This window comes from Bombus pascuorum, chromosome 2 (assembly GCF_905332965.1).
Source record: "Bombus pascuorum chromosome 2, iyBomPasc1.1, whole genome shotgun sequence".
NCBI lineage: Eukaryota > Metazoa > Arthropoda > Insecta > Hymenoptera > Apidae > Bombus > Bombus pascuorum.
In genome coordinates this window covers 5658893-5680192 of record NC_083489.1, presented here as the reverse complement: position 1 = coordinate 5680192, position 21300 = coordinate 5658893, and the positions used below count along the sequence as shown (strand labels likewise).

The following is a 21300-nucleotide window of genomic DNA, read 5'->3' as shown; positions in this document are numbered from 1 at the left end:
AATCATTGCTCGTGCGAACGTAGTCCGCGAATTTTCATTTTTGCTCCGAATCTTCGTTGAAATGCCGCCATGTGCGTCGAAACGAAGTGCAACGCGCTAACAACACGATTGAAAGCCGAAGTATCAACAAGCTTTAGAATCTAAAATTGCACCAAGTTATCTAAACTTCCGTTCGATTTTCTTCATAGACGATACACTACGTACAAACTTTACAAAGCACAAATAACTTTACGATATTACAACCACGACTGTTAACAATCACAATTCGCACCTAATATCGTTCCAAAAGCGATTTACACAGCCGTGGCTTGCCTTCGTCAAATTCCAAAGTCTACGGATCTCACTGGGCCGCGCAACGAACGAAGCTGTCATGACGTCGCCTTATTGCAAGATCAACGCGATGGCGAATTCCATAACCACGCGATTACAGGAATAACAAACGACCGGGGGACGCCGCGTGACGCATGAAAACCGCGCGTTTATTAAACGTTCCGGGGATTTTTACGGTTTCGTCACGCGTACGCGCCTTTCTATCTGCGCTGCTCACCCCGAAGCCCACACCCTGCGCCGATCGGATCAAATCGGATCGTATAGATCGTTATCGTGGCAACGGACCGCGTAAGTGCATAGATCACCGGGAGTGCAGTAGCACTGACAGTTAACTGCGCCCACGACATCGACCTCCCACGCGCTGACTTTTCTGGACATCGACTTGACCGATTACAAGTACGAGCCTGGCCGACGTGTATCCGCGGATTTCGCGGCCACGTCGCCATCGCTAGTCGCGTCGGTTCTCATGATTTACGATTAAAAGGGTTACCAGAGACAGACTGTCGACCGAATGACAGTTCCAATGGTTGGACTTCGCAGAATTTTCTGGTAAACCACACGATGGTTTTAGCTGGGCAGCTTATTGCTTGTGCCTGTTATTGTTATGCGGAATATCGTTTGTCTTTGGATTTCAAAATGAATAGACGCGGAATATTACAAAGTTTGATCAAGATTTTATGAGTGGTTGATGAAGAACATTGACTATTAGTTACTGACATTTCTTAGTACGTACGTTGACTATTTCTAGGGAATGAAGTTTATCCATTGGTATCGTACTGTTTGAAAATTTCATTGTATATTTTTCTCTTTTCGCAAAGGTATATTGTATTCCAATTCTATAATCGAAATATATTATAGGGATTGTGTAATTTTGAGAATATATTCGAGTTTATATAGGTACATGTGAAATGTTACGAAGTTAGATCAGGATCTTCTAAACGATTGGTAGAAAGGTTGGGTATAGTTTCATGATGTTTATTGATATGTGGATTAACTAGTTCTGGAGAATAAGAAATTTGTATATCGATGATTTTATTTTATTGCAATGGTATATCGTGTTTCTCTTTTTTGTTTGCAGTACATTACCATATTGATTAATATTGATCACGAAAAATATATAATTTTGAGTATCAACTTAAGTTTATATTGATATCATTTATTTATTAAAATGTAGAAATGTGATGCTGGAAATTGTAGGTAATTATCTAATTATAATAAGTGTTACACGCTACTGGTACAAAAATTCTGTTCTAAAGTCTACGGTTACAAAGAGGCGCACTATCCGTCGTGAATTTCATTATACCAATTCACGAGAACAAATAATTTTACCATTTCCAAAACACGATTTTTGCATTAGTAATCTTCTAAAATAGTCAAACCAAAGAAACCATAGCCATCATAATAATGATATACTATACAATCTTTCTTGAATTTTTAAATTCTATTCTCCGTGTTGTTCGAACAAGCAAGAAGACATAATATTTGTAGAAAATTTTCAGCGCAAGATTGAAATAAAAATTCATGCGTATTAACAGCGACTTTTGTATTTCCTTCAAACTTGAAAAATTTGAGAAATTGATTCGAAAATGACTTAAAAAATACCGGAAGTTTAATGTATATTCAAAGGCAAATTAACATTTCACAAAGCTTACTAAACTTCAAGGGAACGCGACAAAATATAGCGGCTTCTTTTATTCCACTGCCGTGTTATATGAAATTATTTCTTAGAATTTTAGAATTCGCAAAATTGTATCTACCTTTCCGCTTATAACAAAGAATTAAACAAACGAAACAACAAATTTTATGACAATTTTTCGTCATAAAAATTTTTACAAATATTTCAAGTTATATTTAAAAAAAAAAACTCAAAATTATCGCCATAAAAATATAGTCACAGTCTCTTCTGTCAGTTTTTCCAAGTAAAAAAATCGTTTTCCTCGTTCCAAGCGTACGCACGGTGACACAATTTCGCAGACAGCATGCGACTAATCTAAATATATCGGAAATGAGTGTGTCGGCGATTCCGTACAGAGGCCGTGAGGTCAAGACTGCCCCCTTTCTACGAGACCTTGGCGAACGTCCAGTCTCGTGCATAGCTAAACTAACCTCGCCCAACCTAACCTCACCTTGCGCAGACTCTCACCTTCTATTTCGTTCTCTTTCTCCGTTATTACAGTCGAGGAGAATCCCCCGGTCGTTTCTGTCCCACCTTTCTATTCTAAGTTCTTGCGCCTCCTTTTCTGGAGGCTCGCGTCAGTTTCTTCTTTTGTTCCCGGATACTTTCACTGTGCTTCCTCCCTTTTTCTCTCTCGACTTCGCGGTGGTCTTCCTTCTTTTTTTCTTTTTTCCTCTTTTCGAGATTCCCGCTGCACGAGCTTTCTCTTTCAAACCTACCTCTGTTCTCACTGACACCTGTCTGCTTCCGTTTTCGATAATCATTTTATCGAATCGTCGCTCACGTTTCGTTAGTTAATTTATTTCTTTGTTCAGGCATTTCATTATTCTTTGACCTCTTCGGTGATATCTTGATGAATTATTTTTTCCCCTTGTTGGTTCGTATCATTTTCTTTCTCTTTTAATCGATATTACGTGGAAACTGCGGGGAGAACGCGGAAAATTATATTTCTCGCTGTATACATCAGAGCAATTTTAGAATTCAGTATATCGTCAATTGTTATTAAATTGTGTTATTAAAATTATTCTTTTTATTTGATTTTAGAAGTGTACTTGTATTTTCCACTCCCCTTCGTAATTTTAAAAATAATGCTCGTCAAAATATTAAACTATTGTTTTAACAGTTATATATTTGCCTCTTGCAAAACTTCATCAACTATATCTCTGAACTTATCGGACCTTTCATCTTTATTTATTTTTGTTAAAGTGGCGTTAAAATAAAAAATCAACAAAAATATATTTATCGTGTTCTTTCCCATGATCTTTATATAATACAAAATTTGTCTTCTTATAAATTTACATTTTCCTATAGTATTCTTTCTCTGAACCATCGTATGCGTTGTTTTTAACTCTTTATTAATAATTGTCTTCCAATCTTTTCCGATTTGATCTGCAATTCTTCATTAGAGCCATTCACTTCGTTGCTTACTCTCTCCTGATTTTAATTTTCCTTTCCAAGAAGGTTAAATAGATTTCTTTTCAATTTATGTCCTTTGTCGATAACGAGTAACTGTAAACTACGTGCAATATTTCGAATCAATCTATTCCGCGAACCATCGTTGATAGCGTGTCGCAACTGTTCGCAATTTGTACGAAATCGGTAAATTTACTTCAATTTCCTTTCAATCTCGACTATCCATCGATTGCAACTCTCGATTCCAACAGATGTGGCCGATGATCGTCTTGAATCTTAGATTGGATAGTCACCGAACGAGGAAATACTTAAATACGTCTTCCTCATTCTTCCGTCATTCTGTCATTACTTTATTATCTGTAATATTATCCCGTCTAAATACGTATACGATGACTAATAATTTTGTTATACTGTATCAATGATGCTAATCTAAGAAATAAACCATGTATACGAATATTTATTTGCGCATGCATGTGTTGCTTCTTATATAAACCTTCTTTCGATTCCTACAACCAACGTCGACAAAACTTTCACGTTTTATAATTTCTATTGAAAATTGGCTATTGCCATTAATTAGGACTTCAGGATATATTTCGCTAAATTGGCCGAAAAGAATTATTCTCCATGTACTCGTACGGTTAACGTAATTACGAAAGGAAAACTTGATTCCATGGAATATTCCTCATAATTGTATTAATATATAAATATACTCTGTGGTGAGTATGCTTTATATATTATACACTTTGTAAATAAAAAAGTCGTAAATTTCTTGAATATAATAATAAAGCTCGTATCTAAGGCACTTGCTAATTTACCGAAATACCTTTGTTACGTACCTAACTATTTCAGATCTCTGATAATTTCAATAATAGCGTTATATTAGACTATAACATATATCAGTCCTGTTTTCTCCGTTTATGTAACAAATATAAAAACAAGACGAATTTATGTTAGAAACTAATACAACTTAATCCAACGCAACAATACTCTGTCATTTTATCAATTCCGCTCTACCCTATTTTACCTTTCTCCTAATCGAATACAGGCTTGCGAATTTTTTCTATTAACCGAACTATTTCCATCGATTAGAGAGAATCCTAAAATTATCCTAAAATTAATCCTAAAATTATCCGAATATCGTAAAAAGAACAAATATCAATAACAGTCGTAGAAAATCAAACTACGTAGTTGTTTTAAATGCAAAGAATGTTCGTCGTAAGGATACGAAACAGCGTAAAAAGTCGTAAAAAGGAATTAGTATGGAGGTGTAAATAATCGGGAGACGAAAGGCCGGTTTCCTTGAAGCGACGAAAGTTCGTCGACTTCCGCTATCGTTACAGCAAATACCGATCGATAGGTACTAAAACGCGGACGCCATTTACGGTGTTGACTGTTGACGTAACATTACGTCAGGTATTACCGTAATGACACCTCGTTGTTTGCCGGTTGACCCGTCAGAGAAGGATGACACGAACGATGAAAAGAGAGACACGCTATGGGGACTGAGCCGTTAGACAATACGTAATTAGACGACACAGACCATGAAAGGTGAAGGAGGTTGACCGAAGTGAAGTAGAAGGAGGAAGAAGAGAAGCATGGGAAAGAAGGAAAAGGGATAAGAGGCCTTGACCGACTCTGCGCCGCACAATTCCCCTCTAATGTTCAGATTGGATTCGTCCTTAAAATATAAACAGAAAGAAGACTAGCTCGAGTCTGTTGCATTGCACCAGCAACTGTATTTCTCTGTTATATAGTTGTAGTTTTTTTCGTTACTTTTATATAGTTATATATAGATAATGTTGTATATTTTATAAATATATGTATAGCAACGCGTTGTATACAATTTAGACATTGACACCGTTGTTTTAAGATTCGAACGAAACTTGTCAGCGTATCCTCGTTTTCCCAATTAATTAAAGACGAATCTGAAGAAATTTTCTAACACGTCAATTATGGATTTCGTCTTGAAATCTGTCTATAACGTTAAACTAACGAAAGAATATGCAACGCTAAAAATTTGTCTTAATATGAATATTGTTCATTCGTTGTGCTAAGCTGTTAAATAATAACGGAGGTACTATTATAAAAATAAGAATAAACGCAAAGAATTTTGGAGGATATATTCACGTGATATTTCTGATTTCTTTTTCTTATGTATTTTTATGTATTTCATAGTTTTCATTTTATTTAGTTTAACGTACGTTTTCGATATATATCCATCTCTCTTTAAAGTAAGAATAGATTTTGATAATTTAAAAATTCGTTATTTGCTGATTCATTCGTGAATTCGAGGAATTCGTTAACAGTATTCAGGTTTTTATGCGCTTACAGGAAATTTGAAAGTGCAAAAATATTCGTAGACACGACAATACACGTGATGTACAAAAATATACAAAGTGTAGTGCTGGTTATAATATTTCATAGCTACAATTTTTCTAATCGTTCCTATAAAAATACGAATCTGCATAAACATCCACAGTGTTCTGTTCGTTAACACGTGTACTACATAATGCAAAGCATAAGTTGGAGAAAAAAAGAAACGACGTGGAAACAGTCGGTGCTTTTGTAACATGAAAATTTATGTAAATCAAGAGGATTAAAGAAAGAACATAAATTCGATTTGTCATGTTGCTAGTTTAACACGATTCACCATAATGCCCATTTGTCAAACTGGTAGGTTTAAAAATGCGATAGAAGAAGTTAGAAGTGTATACGATGTTGCATAAAAGGGGGAAATCATAGGCGCGCGTGTAATCGTCATGCAGCGATGAATTCCTTTCTCGTAAAGCATAAAAAGTTTTTATTATATCTTATGATAAATAGTCTGTTTATACTGTCACCATTCGGCGCCTCTATTTATGAATCATTGGCGAACGCTTTCACTTCCTTCAGCTAGAAGAACAGCTTTTTATTACGAGAAATATTGTCCGCTGCGTAATTACATTAGAAACTTGTCAATGAAAAGCTGCTAAATTAATTATCAAACAGCGCTCTGATTATTCGAAGCGACAGAATAATAAGTGGAATAAATAATTCTCGATCGCTTACCCAATCGTTTGAACCAAATATTACCGATCAATGCAGTTTAACACGTTCGGTGTTTACAATGTAGATACGATCGTATAGAATGCTGTCCATAAGTATTTGAGTACTTGATGCGATCACTGACAATTGGTGCAATAATCAAGTGTGTAATTAAATTGAATACTTGGTGTAATTTAGTCGAAAGGTTGATAATTTTGGTAAATGATGTAGTAAATGTACATAGTAATATATACAGTAAATAGCGAAACATATTATTATTATGTTTTGTTGCTAATTAATTATATAGTCTAGCGACTCCGCAAAAAGGTAACAGGTAGTGTGTCTAATTACTAATTCACCATCAATTTCGTACGCTTTTGTAAAATTCACGTACAGTTGCTATAAAACAAATAAAATCCGTGGATAGTTCCGAACTGTTAGCGCGTGTAAAATTTTACGATAAAACGGTAAGTATCGTATGAAAAGTATATACTGTGAAAGAGTATCATAGAAAACGTAAATCAGATCCTCGAGCAGGTTATTAAACGCGCTAACGCACAACTAATAAATACGAACAATAAAGGAAACACAATAAACATAAATATATGCATAGAGAAAAGTATAGTCATTAACAGCAACTCTTAACACTAATAGCACTCCTGCGTAAATGTTAATCACACGTTTCTCGAATATAATTCAAAATGTAAAAATCGATTTCAATTATCCGCCCACGCGTTTCACAATCGGTCGTTACCCACTCGTTAATAAAACTTAATCTTTCATCGTTACTTTTACACTCACACAAATTCTCCACTCGACACAAATTCCTCTCCTGGAAAAATAAAAAGCTGGGATACCATCAGGTCGGTAAACCCAACTGAAAATCGCGTAGCGTGCATGCGTTTCGATCGATTCAGCCTCGCCTTGGATCGTTAATCAGACAAGGATCGAGGGACACGAGAGCGGGTGACACGATCGATCCCGACTGATTACGTTAAACAATACATAATTAAAGAACGTAAATAACGGAAGGTGAAGGAGGCTGACTACAGAAGTGGAACGACGTCGAGGGAAATGAAAGCGAAAAGAAGAGAACGATAGGAATTTTATAAAAGAGATACAGAAAACTTAATAGCCAAGGCGATAAATAACTGTGAAAATCTCAAATAAAGATCTTGCACGTTTGCGTACTGGATATAGCAGATTTTAGTTAGAGTTAGATCAGCAATAAAGTATGGTGCAGCCTCTGTCGATCGTTTTAGCACAGACAGGTTACAGATATTTCATCAGAAGGCGATTGAACGCGAGAAGCACGTTAGGTCTTTGATACTTAGGAAATATGTAACTTGGAAACGCTTTCTCCAAAATATGCCAAATCTGCTTCAGAATCTTGTTTGAGATTTCCATTCGTCCGAAGACTACCGAGGGGCGAGGAGACTTAATAAATCAAATTTTCTGTTTTTTATGCCACTTAAAAATACATTAAAAAGAGATACATCGCTACAATATACTTGGGCAGAGAACAGTTTGTTAGATCCAAAGATACCTCGTATAATAAAAATAGATGACGCGAGTACATTTGTGAATTATACAAATCCAACGATTAGTAATTAGTGTTATGATTATCAATGCTTCCTAAACGTGGAAAATATCGACAAAAATACAAATGTAGTTCGAAGACTATATAAAAATAAGATTAATTAGGTCCTCGTATGGGAGCAATTTTAAAATCCAATATTCTTTATTTCTAAAAATTATTTTGTTACCTATTTTATAATTTCTATATAATCCTGCGCTGACTTAAATGATCTTACCATAAGGGTTAATCGAGTCATTTTTTCCTGTTCGATATTTCCTCCGCCACCTAAAGTACATGATATTTTCCCATTCTTTCGTTATTATATCGAAGATTAACAACGTCTCGTAATATACAATAAGTTTGATCATTTTATGCAAAGTTCAAGACTGAATTTTAAGATGCCGAATCTAAGATTCCCTATTATCTTGCCATACTGCAATTAATCCGCGTATTATTTAAGAAAATTTAAGACCAAAACTACACCGGAGAATCTGGTTAAAATGATATCGTGAACAAGAGAACTAACGATATATTGAAGGCGGGAGCGGGTGACACGATCGACCAGATTCCAGCCGATTATGTTAGACAATACATAATTAAAGAACGTAAATAACGGAAGGTGAAGGAGGCTGACCGTAGAGGTGGAACGACATCGAGGAGAGGGAAAGCACGAAGGAGAGAAGAAAAAAGGTGGAGGAAGGGCCTTGACCGAACCGATGCGTGACCATCGACTATAGACAACACAATCGGCCAAGAAGACTGATTCATTCAGGCAGGAATGTCTGTCCGTACCGTTATGCCATGATTTTGCTGCCACGAGGATAAAATGATCGATCTACTGTGCCGATTGATCAACAAACCAAGACCCAATACTAGGGCAATCGCGTAACGAAAACCATGGAACGTACTATGAAGTACGCATGAATCTTTTATTTTTATTAAAAGTGTAAAGTTGGAAAGGTGTCGCAAGAAAATTAGATTCTCGATTGCCTGCAGCGTGGAAAATAGCTGGAAAGCAGAGCGGAACAAAACTCGGACTTTTTTTACATATGAAATTGTAGGGAATAGAAAGAAAGAGAGAGCGGCGTACTATTGTAGAACGACGCGACGATTATCTGTGACGTTGAACGTTCATGGTCGAGGATAACGTAAACTTACCGAGTTCTGTAGTTTTTTGCGTGAATATGTTGCGTGCGACGAAGGTTGTGAATGAAAGGTAACTAGTAGAGATAATTGGTTGAATTAATGAAGCAACAGTGAAATAATGATTTAGTGATAGAATTAACTTGTATATAGAGTGGTTCAGGAAGGTATGTGAACACACATATTGTATCTATCGTATAAAATATTTTGAAATTTTATTGTCGTTGTAAAGGAACGGGTATATTTTTGCTGGTAAACAAATAAATAAAAATTTGCTGGTAAAAATAATTTTTAATCTCTTGTCGTCGAAACATATCGGTATTGAGCTTATGTTCGTTCGATTATATAGATCGATCTAATTTTAAAGTTTGCGTATGGAGGTACTTAATATTGTAATTTATATTTTGATGCTAATATATTTAAATGAAAATCTTAATACAATGCTCGATGGTATAATACCAGAACTCGGCAAGTGAAAACTTTGAAAACTAATGTTTATTTCCATCGAAAGTTTAAGTATGTGCATTTTTATGATCCTACAAGTAGGAATCTGTATATTTATAACTTTTAAGATTTTGAATACAGCGTACGATTCATATCGTACATATACATATTCGAATGATAAAAAAGAAAAGGAATTCTAGGTTACGTACCGTAGATAATATTTGGATCTAACAAAGTTAGAGAGTACGTTCGCCTTTCAAAAGCAAAATTTACAACTCGAAACTAACTAGCAACTACGCATGGTGACTGACAAAAATATTGGCATGTTTATCGCAGAAAATTTGTATGAGTACATTATGTACGACAGACGAAACATTTCAAAGTTTCATTAGCATCACAGTGAGACATGGCTATCGGGTTACTGTTGCTAACATTTGAAATCCAATCCGAAAACGTATGTAGAAATTACAAAATTATTTATTGTAATACATACATTTAGCATAAAATTAGTACGCGGCATAAATAATAGTCTTAAACGTTAAACTCGCAACACTATGCTTTTCTAACAATGAATAATTGACTGTTCAAATACTTTCATGATCTTTGCGAAGCGTGTGCTTGCCACGAACATCTTATACTCTCTATATAAGCTTCTAGATTCCTTTCAAATTTTACTAATGTAATCGTAATAGTCGTGGCTCTTTACATTGCGAATGAAATTTGAAAATTTCAGAAAGTATACGCATTATCGCATAACACGTTCGTAAAAGGTTTCTACGAAAGTGGAAACACATTCGTGAGATATTGTGTATGTATTTGATGGAACCAAACAATCTCTTAATCTACAGAAACTACCGTACAGTCGCTTTACTTTCGATACTATGATTTACGATGGCCAGAAATAAAAATTCGACACCGCGAAACAGCGGTAGTCAATCAATTTATTAGAAGCGTTATTAGCAATTACCTGCAACAGGAGAAAGTGGTTTTAATCACAAGCAGGTTAGACCTGGATTTCGATGGTGGATTCCTTTTTCACACCGATCCTATGAGATCGCCGAGAGAACAAAAGGAGAATAACGGCGAGGCACAGATACCTGAATTATTCTCTTTTCTCCTCCGTGGCTTTAGAACAATACACTCGCATGCCCAATAATTTGTTTGTAATAACGATAACCGCAGTCTCCGCTACGGTCTCACCGTCTCGACTGTTTCGTCGTTTCACGGAAGCTATTAAATTACGCAACGAAGCGTCACTTCCTGGTTCTTGGTTAACGTGAAAAATGAGAACCGAATATTGTAACACGGCTATCATAAAGATGATATTTTCCAAATACGACTAGTTCCTTTCTTTTTCTTTAATTTTACTTTCCTAAATGAAACCTTGCTCTGTTCGTTTTAAAACGCTCGAACAACAGATGTAAAAGCTGCTACCTTTCGTTAATGAATTATTTACGCGTTGCATTCGAAAGATATTGTTACGAATACCGAATAGATTTCACGGAATACTTTGGCCTGAAGCGGAAACAAAACGACTACCGCTCGGTGAGGACCGGAAGTATCGATTAATCAGGGAGCGCTCCCTACTAAGTTGATGGTAACAGGACGTGTATAAACTTTTGTAACATAAACCGTAAAATTATGTAGAGAGAGAATCAAAAGCAAACATACACCTTGCAACAATGAGATTCGTATAATATTGACGTTTCTACAGATTTACTAATGCTTTTTTTTTTTTTTTTAATTATTAATTTGTATTCCTACATACTTTGTATCTTTCAAACCGTTTTTCAATTTACGCGTCATTTTTGGTATCAGAGATTTTGACAAAATTTTGTGCCTTTAATGTATATACTATACACCAGATTCTCACTGTACATAAAATTTTCCACATTATACAGACTTGATCAATTTGGGCCATCTTGTACGATCAAACTAATAGTAGCATTATTATTTAAGTTTACAAGTAAATTTTATAAATTGTAAATCATCCGACTATGAAGAAATGAAATCTGACTGTGAACTACGAGGAAAAGAAATCTACAACCTCCAACCTGTAACTTGTCAATTTATTAATATTATTAATCGGCAAAATATTGTGCAAGAGATTTGCTCTATAGATAAAAACCTTCAAAGGTGTCAAAAACCAAAATACAGAGAATTATTATTAATATTAGCAACGTTAATTTCAGATTCATAACGAAATTATTAAAAAATTTACGATTGTTACAACCAAAAAAGTGATTCTAACTTTTGGAACGATGCGGTGCATAAAGTACACGGTGGATAAACCATGAAACGGTGTCTGTTGAATTAATTTTTAATGTCTGTAGGTCGATTCGAAGAATGCCATCATGTCCATAAACGTCTATAAAGAGTACGAAATGAGGCCTCTTCCATCAGAAAGATCCTTGAATGCTTGTAGCGGCCCAGTTTCGTTGATCGTGCGCTGTTTTAATCATTAAAATATGATTAGAAACGAGCAATGCCAAGTAGATTAATGTCAATGATTTGCCTGAAGTTCCGGTGGAAGGTTCGCGTCTCTCGTGCCAAGCAGCATTGAAATCTCTTTCCCTTCGTTCTGTTTTCTTATTCTCTCTTTCCCCCTCCCGCCACTGCTCTCACTCTCTTCTTCTCTCTTTCTACCACGACTCAGCCGGAACTTATGTTTCTTTATAGCGGAATAACGCGACAGACCAATTGAATAAACATTATTTTTCGTACGAGGAGAAATATTATTTGTTCGTTATAGGCGAGATACATATCGACTTCGATATCTCTCGAAGGCCATCGATTCGAAACGAAAGTGGAACACGAAACGGTATGCGAAAAAAGGGAAGCTAGAAAATAATACGGAATGAAGATTGAAACTTTCGATGGTGGGATGCACCTGTGAACGTTGACTTTAATCGTATTAACGCGATTGTGTTTCCATCTGAACGAGTCGCAAACCTAGAATCGTAGATCGGGTTCCTGGTAAGCCGAGCATTATAATCTGAACAATTACCAGCTATCCAAGGATCGTGCTGGCTGAAGTTCGAGAATCAATCGCGAAACACCATTCTGAAGTGCGGAAAACGGTGAAAGGAGAAACTTCGAGTTGAAGAGAAATTGAAGCGTAATCGAAATGTGCAACGGTAGAAACGTGAGTTCTACGAAAGATCTATTGATAAAAGGTTCCTGGAAATTGTTGCAATATTTCGATGGATTGAAAGTATCGTACAATAGTATCTACAGTAAGATGCACTTCCTCGTATGAAAAGTATCATTATGATTATATTTGTAACGAAAAGGCGTGGATATTTTTTTTTATTTTATTATTTTATATGCTTCGCTTTATATTTTTATTGCTACAGATATTGATCTTTTATCTCTAAACAAGTCATTATAGAAGGTTTCAGTTCTATTGTAAAATATGTTTTCTAGTAAGTTTAATTATCGTTTATTTTGCCAACAATCACGTAAATATCGCGTATAATAATAACGTTACCGAATTATAATTTTACAACTACCTTATCTGTTTCAACTATTAATAGACTTGGAATTTTGTCTTGAACGTATAAATTCACGAAAATGATTCGCCATATTTTTGATTGATTCCAGTTAATTATTATTTTGTATTCCTGTGTTTATCGTGGATTTACGTAGTTGGTTAATTATACGAAAGACTTGATTTAACGTTATTCGTATTTATTCCACGTCGGCTGGCGCGTTTTGTTTTATCATATAACATGACGTAAAATTTCAAAAAGATACCTCATTAAAATATCACTCCCAAAATAAAAACGGTCCGTATTAATCTCGTTAAATCAATATTGGAAACAACTTCTCCTCTGTTATTGCACGCGATCCTTTCGTTCTGCGTGTTACTTTCAACCGAAAAAGGAGCAAAAGTTTTTGCTGGCGTATAAAATTTCAACGAGAAGCATGGGTAATGGCAGAAAGATGAAATAACGGTAAAAGGTAAAATGCAATGGAAAGTTGGCGAAACGAAATACTCGTTCGTCGCTGGTAACGTTTGACAACATTGTAACACAGAACTTGGACGAACTCGATCTTATCTTGGCAACTGGCCACAAGTCGAAACCGAATGATTGAATTACACTTTGCACGTCTTACGCATGGTACTCAGATATACGGTTTTTGCATTATAGAACGCAATCATGTGACCAAATTGAATTTTAAATCGAACTGTATTGAACGTAATTAAAATTGAATTTTCCATACCCTTCGTTTCATTATGAACACACTATGATTGATGGCTTTCCATCTGCCGACAATGAGAAAAGACAATCTACAATGTTTCACGAAAGTAGTTGCAGAAACTTTTTATGAGTATACTATGTGTCTTATGCGAAATATTTACAAATTCATTAACACCAACTATCGCGTGTATATCGATGAAGTTTGAAAGACATTTAATACATACAGTGCTGGACAAAAGTATTGGCACAGCATGATTGTTATGATAGAAATGCTTATAACTACTAAACAAATTGATTTAAACAAAAAACTTTTTGACGTATTTATTTATTATCTATTCTAGTTTATTACATAACAAGAGCAACAATATAAATAAAATAATACGCAAAATAATAACAAAAATATATTTTTTGAACATTTTATGGGTGGACAAAACTATTGGCACAGTAGAATATTTACGCTTATAACTAATTACATAATAAACTTCTAATATTTTGTTGGCAGTCCTTTTCTTTTAAGGACTTCCTTTAATCTTCTGGGCATCGAGTGGACTAATTTTTTAGTGAATTCAGGTACAATATTGCTCCATTCCTGCAGAAGAACTTTCTTCAGTTCAGACTTGCTTGTGATATTATGTTTCCTAATTCTTTTTTCCAATTCGTTCCACACGTGCTCAATGGGATTCATATCGGGACTTTGAGGTGGTGTGTTTAATGTGTGGGCAGTATTATATATTATCCACTGACGAACAATATACGCCATATGTTTAGGATCTCGATCCTGCTGAAAATAGAAATCCCTGGGGAGGTTTAATTTTTGAGTACTTTTCAAATGATTTTGCTTGAGTATATTTAAATATACATATTTATCCATTATCTCATCAATGAATATAAGTTCTCCTACACCCGATGATGCCATACATCCCCACACCATTAAACCACCACCCCCATGTTTCATGGTGGCTTGCAGATTCAGTTCGTCCATCTCTGTGTTGGGTTTTCGCCATACTAATATTCTGCCGTCAGATTTAAAAATATTAAACTTACTTTCATCTGAAAACATGATCTTTTCCCAAAAATCAGTATCTTTCGTAACAAACTCTTTCGCGAATTCCACTCTTTTCTTTTGGTTTATTTTACTGATGTAGGGCTTTCTTCGTGCTGCACGGGCAGAATAACCGGCATCCTTCAATACCCTACGTACAGTTTTGGTACTTACTTCTTTTTCACACTCAGCTTTTAACATCGAAGCAATTTCAGTCGAATTAGTTTTTGGATCCTTCTTTACAATATTTACGATTTTCCTTTTTTCTCGAATTGTTACCTTAGAAGGGCGACCACTCCTAATTTGATTCTCTAGATTTTCTTCACTTTTAAAGCGTTTTATGACTGAACGCACAGTAAAACGACTTCTGTTTATGATTTGTGCAATTTCGTTGTAAGATTTATTCATCTTATATAAATTTAATATTATTTTTCTTTCTTCAATTGTGGTTTCTTTCGTTTTTCTAGACATTATTACTCTTTCTTGGTTTTTTGTTGTTTAATAACTGAAGTCTCCAGTTTCACTGATCGAGTGTTATAATTAAGAAGATTAAAGGAAGTCCTTAAAAGAAAAGGACTGCCAACAAAATATTAGAAGTTTATTATGTAATTAGTTATAAGCGTAAATATTCTACTGTGCCAATACTTTTGTCCACCCATAAAATGTTCAAAAAATATATTTTTGTTATTATTTTGCGTATTATTTTATTTATATTGTTGCTCTTGTTATATAATAAACTAGGATAGATAATAAATAAATACGTCAAAAAGTTTTTTGTTTAAATCAATTTGTTTAATAGTTATAAGCATTTGTATCATAACAATCTTGCTGTGCCAATACTTTTGTCCAGCACTGTATATATTGCAGACATCAGAGAAGTTTTTAAACTTCCAGCTATCGATTATATTAATAAGCCTTTGTATTCAATCGGATTATCATTAACGCTTTTAATATGTTTAAAACGCATATGCGTGATGTATATTAATTTTCTATTAAGCGTATGTCAGCGTTAAATGTCTGGCAACTTCTATATATATTTAGATGCGTATTAAATCTATCTTGATTTTACCGTTTACAACCATCATACATATGTATAATAACATATAAGCCTATAAAATTGATTTTCCAAAACCGATATTTAATAATAAATGTGGCGTTTGTAATTGTGCAAACAATTGTCTCATAGACAAACTCGTATCTTCGCCTTTTTTAATTTCTACATTGTAGATTAAATTAAGAAGCGTGTTGTAAACTGATAGAAAGATTTCTGCTGTTAATGTAATCAGTGGTGTTTAAATGGCAATGTAGTATAATAATATACGTACATGGTAAATGTAATAATAAAATATATCGTTGATAGGATTTTTAATAAGTGGTTTACAGTCTGGTGGCTGCATAAAAAGAAAATGGATACTGCTTCTAATTACTAATTCATTATTAATTTGTGCTCTTTGATAAAGTTTACATACTGTTATTACAAATCAAGCACAGTGTGTGCTCGTGAACAGTAAAGTATCCTGAAGCAAGTCACGAGTTTGCGATTAATTACGATCGCTGCAAATGACGGCAATTGCCCGAACAGTTCGTGTAAAAAGCGAAACATAAATGGGAGGTTATCGATAACGGGGAAAACGAGGTGAAAAGTAGTCTCGCGTTAGTTTAACGCGCTCACCGTTACAAATTAAACGACGGTGCTCGATTCCTTGCGTGGTAGAGCCGAGTAGAGCGTAATATAGCCGACGATTTCGCAACTATAAAGTATCGCTTCTGATAATTACCGATATTCGTCTGGCTAGTAATTTATAAAACATCGGAGACTCGACTAAAAACTCTAGGAAGAGCGTGTGTCCCGCTAATGACACGATTTCCTTTTCTCTTAACGCGTTTCATGCAGCTAGATAAGTAAGCGTTTGGCCCATTATTATCTTTTATAACTCAACAACTGTTCGCAAGCTGTCCAACCGTTTAGCTGAATAAACTTTTAGAAAACGCTATACTCTTGCAATTATGTGATCGTAATGGAATTACGTATTTCGTAAATATTCGCAAGATCGAAAGATATTTATTTACCAATGAAACTCACAGAGTATTCGAAATAAGCTATTTGTAATTTTTCATAGAAATTTGATTGATTTACGGTGATGTACTTCTAGGGATTCGCATGGTGTATTTTTATAAAGTGAACATATATGAGTGAAGACTCGTTTTCCTCTAGTATTATGTAGTTTTTCATATAAGTAGCTTTCATTCTGATCTCTTTCGGATAAGTTTTATAGTTGCTTCGCACGTTCTTTTAGCGCTAACGTATTATCTTTTCAAATCAGTAGAGCTGGATATAAATATACTAAAAATAGGTTCTGAACTTATCTAGGACGTTTTGAATAATATAAAAGTGGAGAGAAGAAGAGAAGAAGAAATACTTTAAAGAATATTTAAATTTAGAAGAGATATCAACTCTGTACGTATACCTAAGTGCTTCGAAAAATGTACATAAGCGGTATCTTTGAAGATGACCGAATCTTTACAAAGTATTAGATCATATCTCGTAAATAATCATTAAAAATTCAGTTTGGAACAATATTATAAAAATATTATGATAGCAGTAATTCTACAAGAGAGCATTAGATACCTAAATACGTGATAGAAAGATAGCAAACTATAAATTGTAAAAGCATGGAAAAATACATCATTGATTAATTTCTGACAGAGAGTTATCTACTTGTGGCACGATAAAATAAATTTTATACGTATTTTAGCCAGAAGCTTGTTAGATTTTATACTGTACGATACTTGTATGTATGCTATTCGTGGTATGCCTGGCTTCCTATTTTTCAAGGTTTCAATACATTTAGAAAGTTTCACTTTTTCAAATGTTAAAGTACTTGTAAGTGCACTCTCCGACCTTACTTACTTAGATACTGTTTTCTAAGCTCGAGTCCATCTTATATCGCGAATCAAGTATTTTGTAAATATAGAAAATGTGCGTGAAACATCATTTTAGATGAATAATAATTGAACGCCAGGAATTAAAATTTCTGTGTCGAAATTGTCTTAGATTCGTAAATACACGTAAACATCAAATCGTGGACGTAATCTCTCTTCAAAAATTATTTCATTTTGTAAAAAATTCGGACAATTCGGATGAGATCGATATCCTAAACGGTAAAATATAAAATACGTATTGTAACGTACGCTCATAGAAATATCCACTTTAATTCAAGTAGCTACTCGATATATTTATGTGATGTTCACAAACGATATAACGGTGTATAATACTTTCGATTAATATAAATAATTTGACAAAAAAACTTGTTGCAGAGAAACTTGTTGTATATATAATATAAATCAAATCGTCCCGATGCCGTGGTATTTAATAGAAATTTGAAGACTAGAACCGGAAAAACTCATTAAAATCACATCGTAAACAAGAGGACCGAAGGGCTATTCGATTTCAAAACGAACCAGCCGAGGAGCAAGCCTTTCCTTAGGGGGGCGGGAAGAAGAAGAAAGAAAACGATTTAAATAGCCATCATGGAAGGTCCACGTTTCCCAATTTAGGATGAACAGAACCGGTTCCAGAAGAAGGTTCAAGGAACCCCGATAGATTTCTGTGGATTATTTTAGAAACTTAAGGGTAACCATAGGTTTGAGTATTTCGTGACGAATACCTTAATTTATTTCATCCAAGATGAACTCGCTCAAATAGCCATTTTCGTTGCGTTTCGTCGTCATGGATCGTATCGTTGTGTTGTTGTGTTTCGTTGTAAATTTCGTGAATTGATGGTTCCACACAAACTGTACGAAAATACACTACTGTCTATAAATATATCGACTTACGTCCAGATTTTCACATTCCTTTCAAACTTTACCGATATAATCTCGATAGTCGAGTTTCATTACGATGCTAATGAAACTTCAAAAGGTTCGAGGCGTAACAAACGCAAGAAAAAGTATTGGCGCGTCGTTGTATTTATCGTAGCATTTACCATCATACCAATAAATTAGGTCTAAATATATTCGCATCATTTATCATTACTGTTACACGACTACGGAGATTCGCTACTACAAAAATAAAATGTAGAACCTGATAAATAAAAAACAAAACGCTACATTGGAAAATAAAGATGCTTGGCAATAATTCTTGTAGCCGCTGTGTAATATATATTCATAAAAGATTCCTACAACGATCGGAATAATTTTGTGAGCAATAATTTTCCGTGCAATAAATTGCAAGTGTTCAAATATTGTTGAAAATGACAACGTGAGTTCGCGCTCGCCAACCATATGCAGATGCGCTAGTTACAATAAATAGTAACTGGAAGATAGACTACAGATTTAATCGATAGGTTTAAGATATTCTTTTGTTTTTATTCCTAGTCCATGTAAGAAAGTGCAATAAAGGTTTCTCGGCTCAAAACGGTGTGATAGATTTATCCAAGAAATAAAATAATAACTATTGTGATCCTACCTCTAAATACAGAAATAACAACAAATACTTATGAAGGATAGTGTATTTTTGAAACGACGCGTTTAGGCAACATTTATACGCTTGCTAGGTAATTTTGGACGCTATTCATTGGGAAACGTTGTCATGGAGGTGATCCGTTAAGAATTTGGTTAAAAGCGCAACGGACGCGCCCAGCATGTAATTACGACTCGATGAGACAGCTGGAAAGTCGGATCGCGTCCTAAATAGCTCCTTAATCCTTTTTATGTTTTTGTTGAAATTCGAACATAGCTATCGGCGATTCGATTTCTTCCTCGTTTTTCGGCTCGTTCTTATCTTTCCGTTCGTTAAGTATGTCCGAGTTGAATAGTTCAAGTCAAGTAGATGTTAATTAGATTTTACGAGGTTTTTATCGTTCAACACAATGATAAAATGCAACTCTTTAGGTTTGAATAATTGAGATAATTTGACATTCCTTGATATATATACATATAGGTATCTTGCGAGTATCTATTTTTGATAATTTAATACGAATTACCTAATCGAATAGCTTTGTAGAATTTTCTACATTATCTTTCCCGTGTTTCAGTGTTGCGCAGTTGAGCGATATGAACGTGAGAATGAAAAATTTATATTTCGCGTTAGGCAAGTTTTAAGTATTTTATTTAACATAAGTATTTAACATATGCACACGTTACTTTGTTTTGTAAAGCGTTATCAATATTCTGGAAAGATAATAACACAACTGCGAGAATGTAACTTTCCAAAAGATGAAAAGTATCAATTTGATTTATAATATTTATTTACACTTGTAATTAAATATGAAAGAATTGTTTATTGGTATTGGACGAGCTACTTTTATTATATTTCCATTACTTTATTTTATTGGAGAAAGTCGATGTTTCTGACATCAATCACACGTTATCCAACTTTGCGACAATTTTGCTGTTACATTTCTATCGATGTTTAATCGTATTGTGAATTTATAGAAATAGAATTCATGAATCAGTGAGTAAAAACCTAACGGTACTGGTCGGTGCACATTAACGTGCACATTCCACAATTTAATCTTCGCTCATCATTTCCTAATTTTCCTATTTCTCACTGCTCGGCGAACATTTAAAAAATTGCAACCGTACCATCAATTTTAACTTTCTTTCTTAGAAAAGCATAGAAAGCGGTCATCAAACGAGTCGCTGCTGCTTGTAATTCCGAACGAAATGATCACGATCAAATGGTTAGATCGTTCGTGCCCGGCACGCACATATTTTCACGTGTTTCACGAGCCGTTCGAAGCCATCGCCAGGAAAGCACCTGCACTCCGGTGACGAACGCATCGTTCACGCAGCTCATACCGATAATCACGTAGAACCAGCTCGACAGAGGTGGAAACTCATTCCCACGCGTGTCGTGGCTTTGAACAGCTTACCTGTATTTTTCTTTTTCCTCTTTCACCGACCAGTTCGATCGACGCACGACTCGACGATCCGACCGATCCTCCGAAAAGATTTGGTCGCGTGGCCCGTCACGTCTACCTTCGATCCTCGATTAACTGCAAGATCGTTGATTTAAAAGCCTGCAACGATCGTTTGTATAATAATTAGAACTACATATGTACATATGTTAAATAAATAAATAATAAGTATGTATAAATACATGTATGAAAAGGTTAAGCGATGAGATAAATTGATGTTATTTCAGTCAAATTTAGTTACTCTAAATGTATATTTGTATTTATATAATTATATATTATCATATGTTTTATTAATATTTTTATTGTATTAAATTTAATCATGATGAGAGTATAGGAACATAAAATGAAAGCATAAAATAAAATGGAAGAAATATGGGGTTGGTAATTATCATGTTAAGACATTTACATACATTATAAGAAGTTAAACTTTGCTAGGTAAAATATTTTATATTAATAGGAGCTCGTTTATTATAGAACTTGATTAGTTATTGTATAAATGATGACAATTTATATCTTTCAAAATG

General features: G+C 34.5%; 1 protein-coding gene and 1 long non-coding RNA gene across 5 annotated transcripts in view; one reads left to right on the top strand and one right to left on the bottom strand.

The window, feature by feature from the left end:
* LOC132904714 (uncharacterized) overlaps nucleotides 1–20877 on the bottom strand; it is a 285247-nt gene extending 264370 nt beyond the window's left edge. The window contains exon 1 of the long non-coding RNA XR_009657646.1: nucleotides 20732–20877. This is a non-coding gene — a long non-coding RNA (uncharacterized LOC132904714). The remainder of the gene's footprint in view (nucleotides 1–20731) is intronic.
* Nucleotides 1–21300, top strand: part of LOC132904702 (class A basic helix-loop-helix protein 15-like) — a 379017-nt gene that overhangs the window by 308223 nt on the left and 49494 nt on the right. The window lies entirely within an intron of this gene.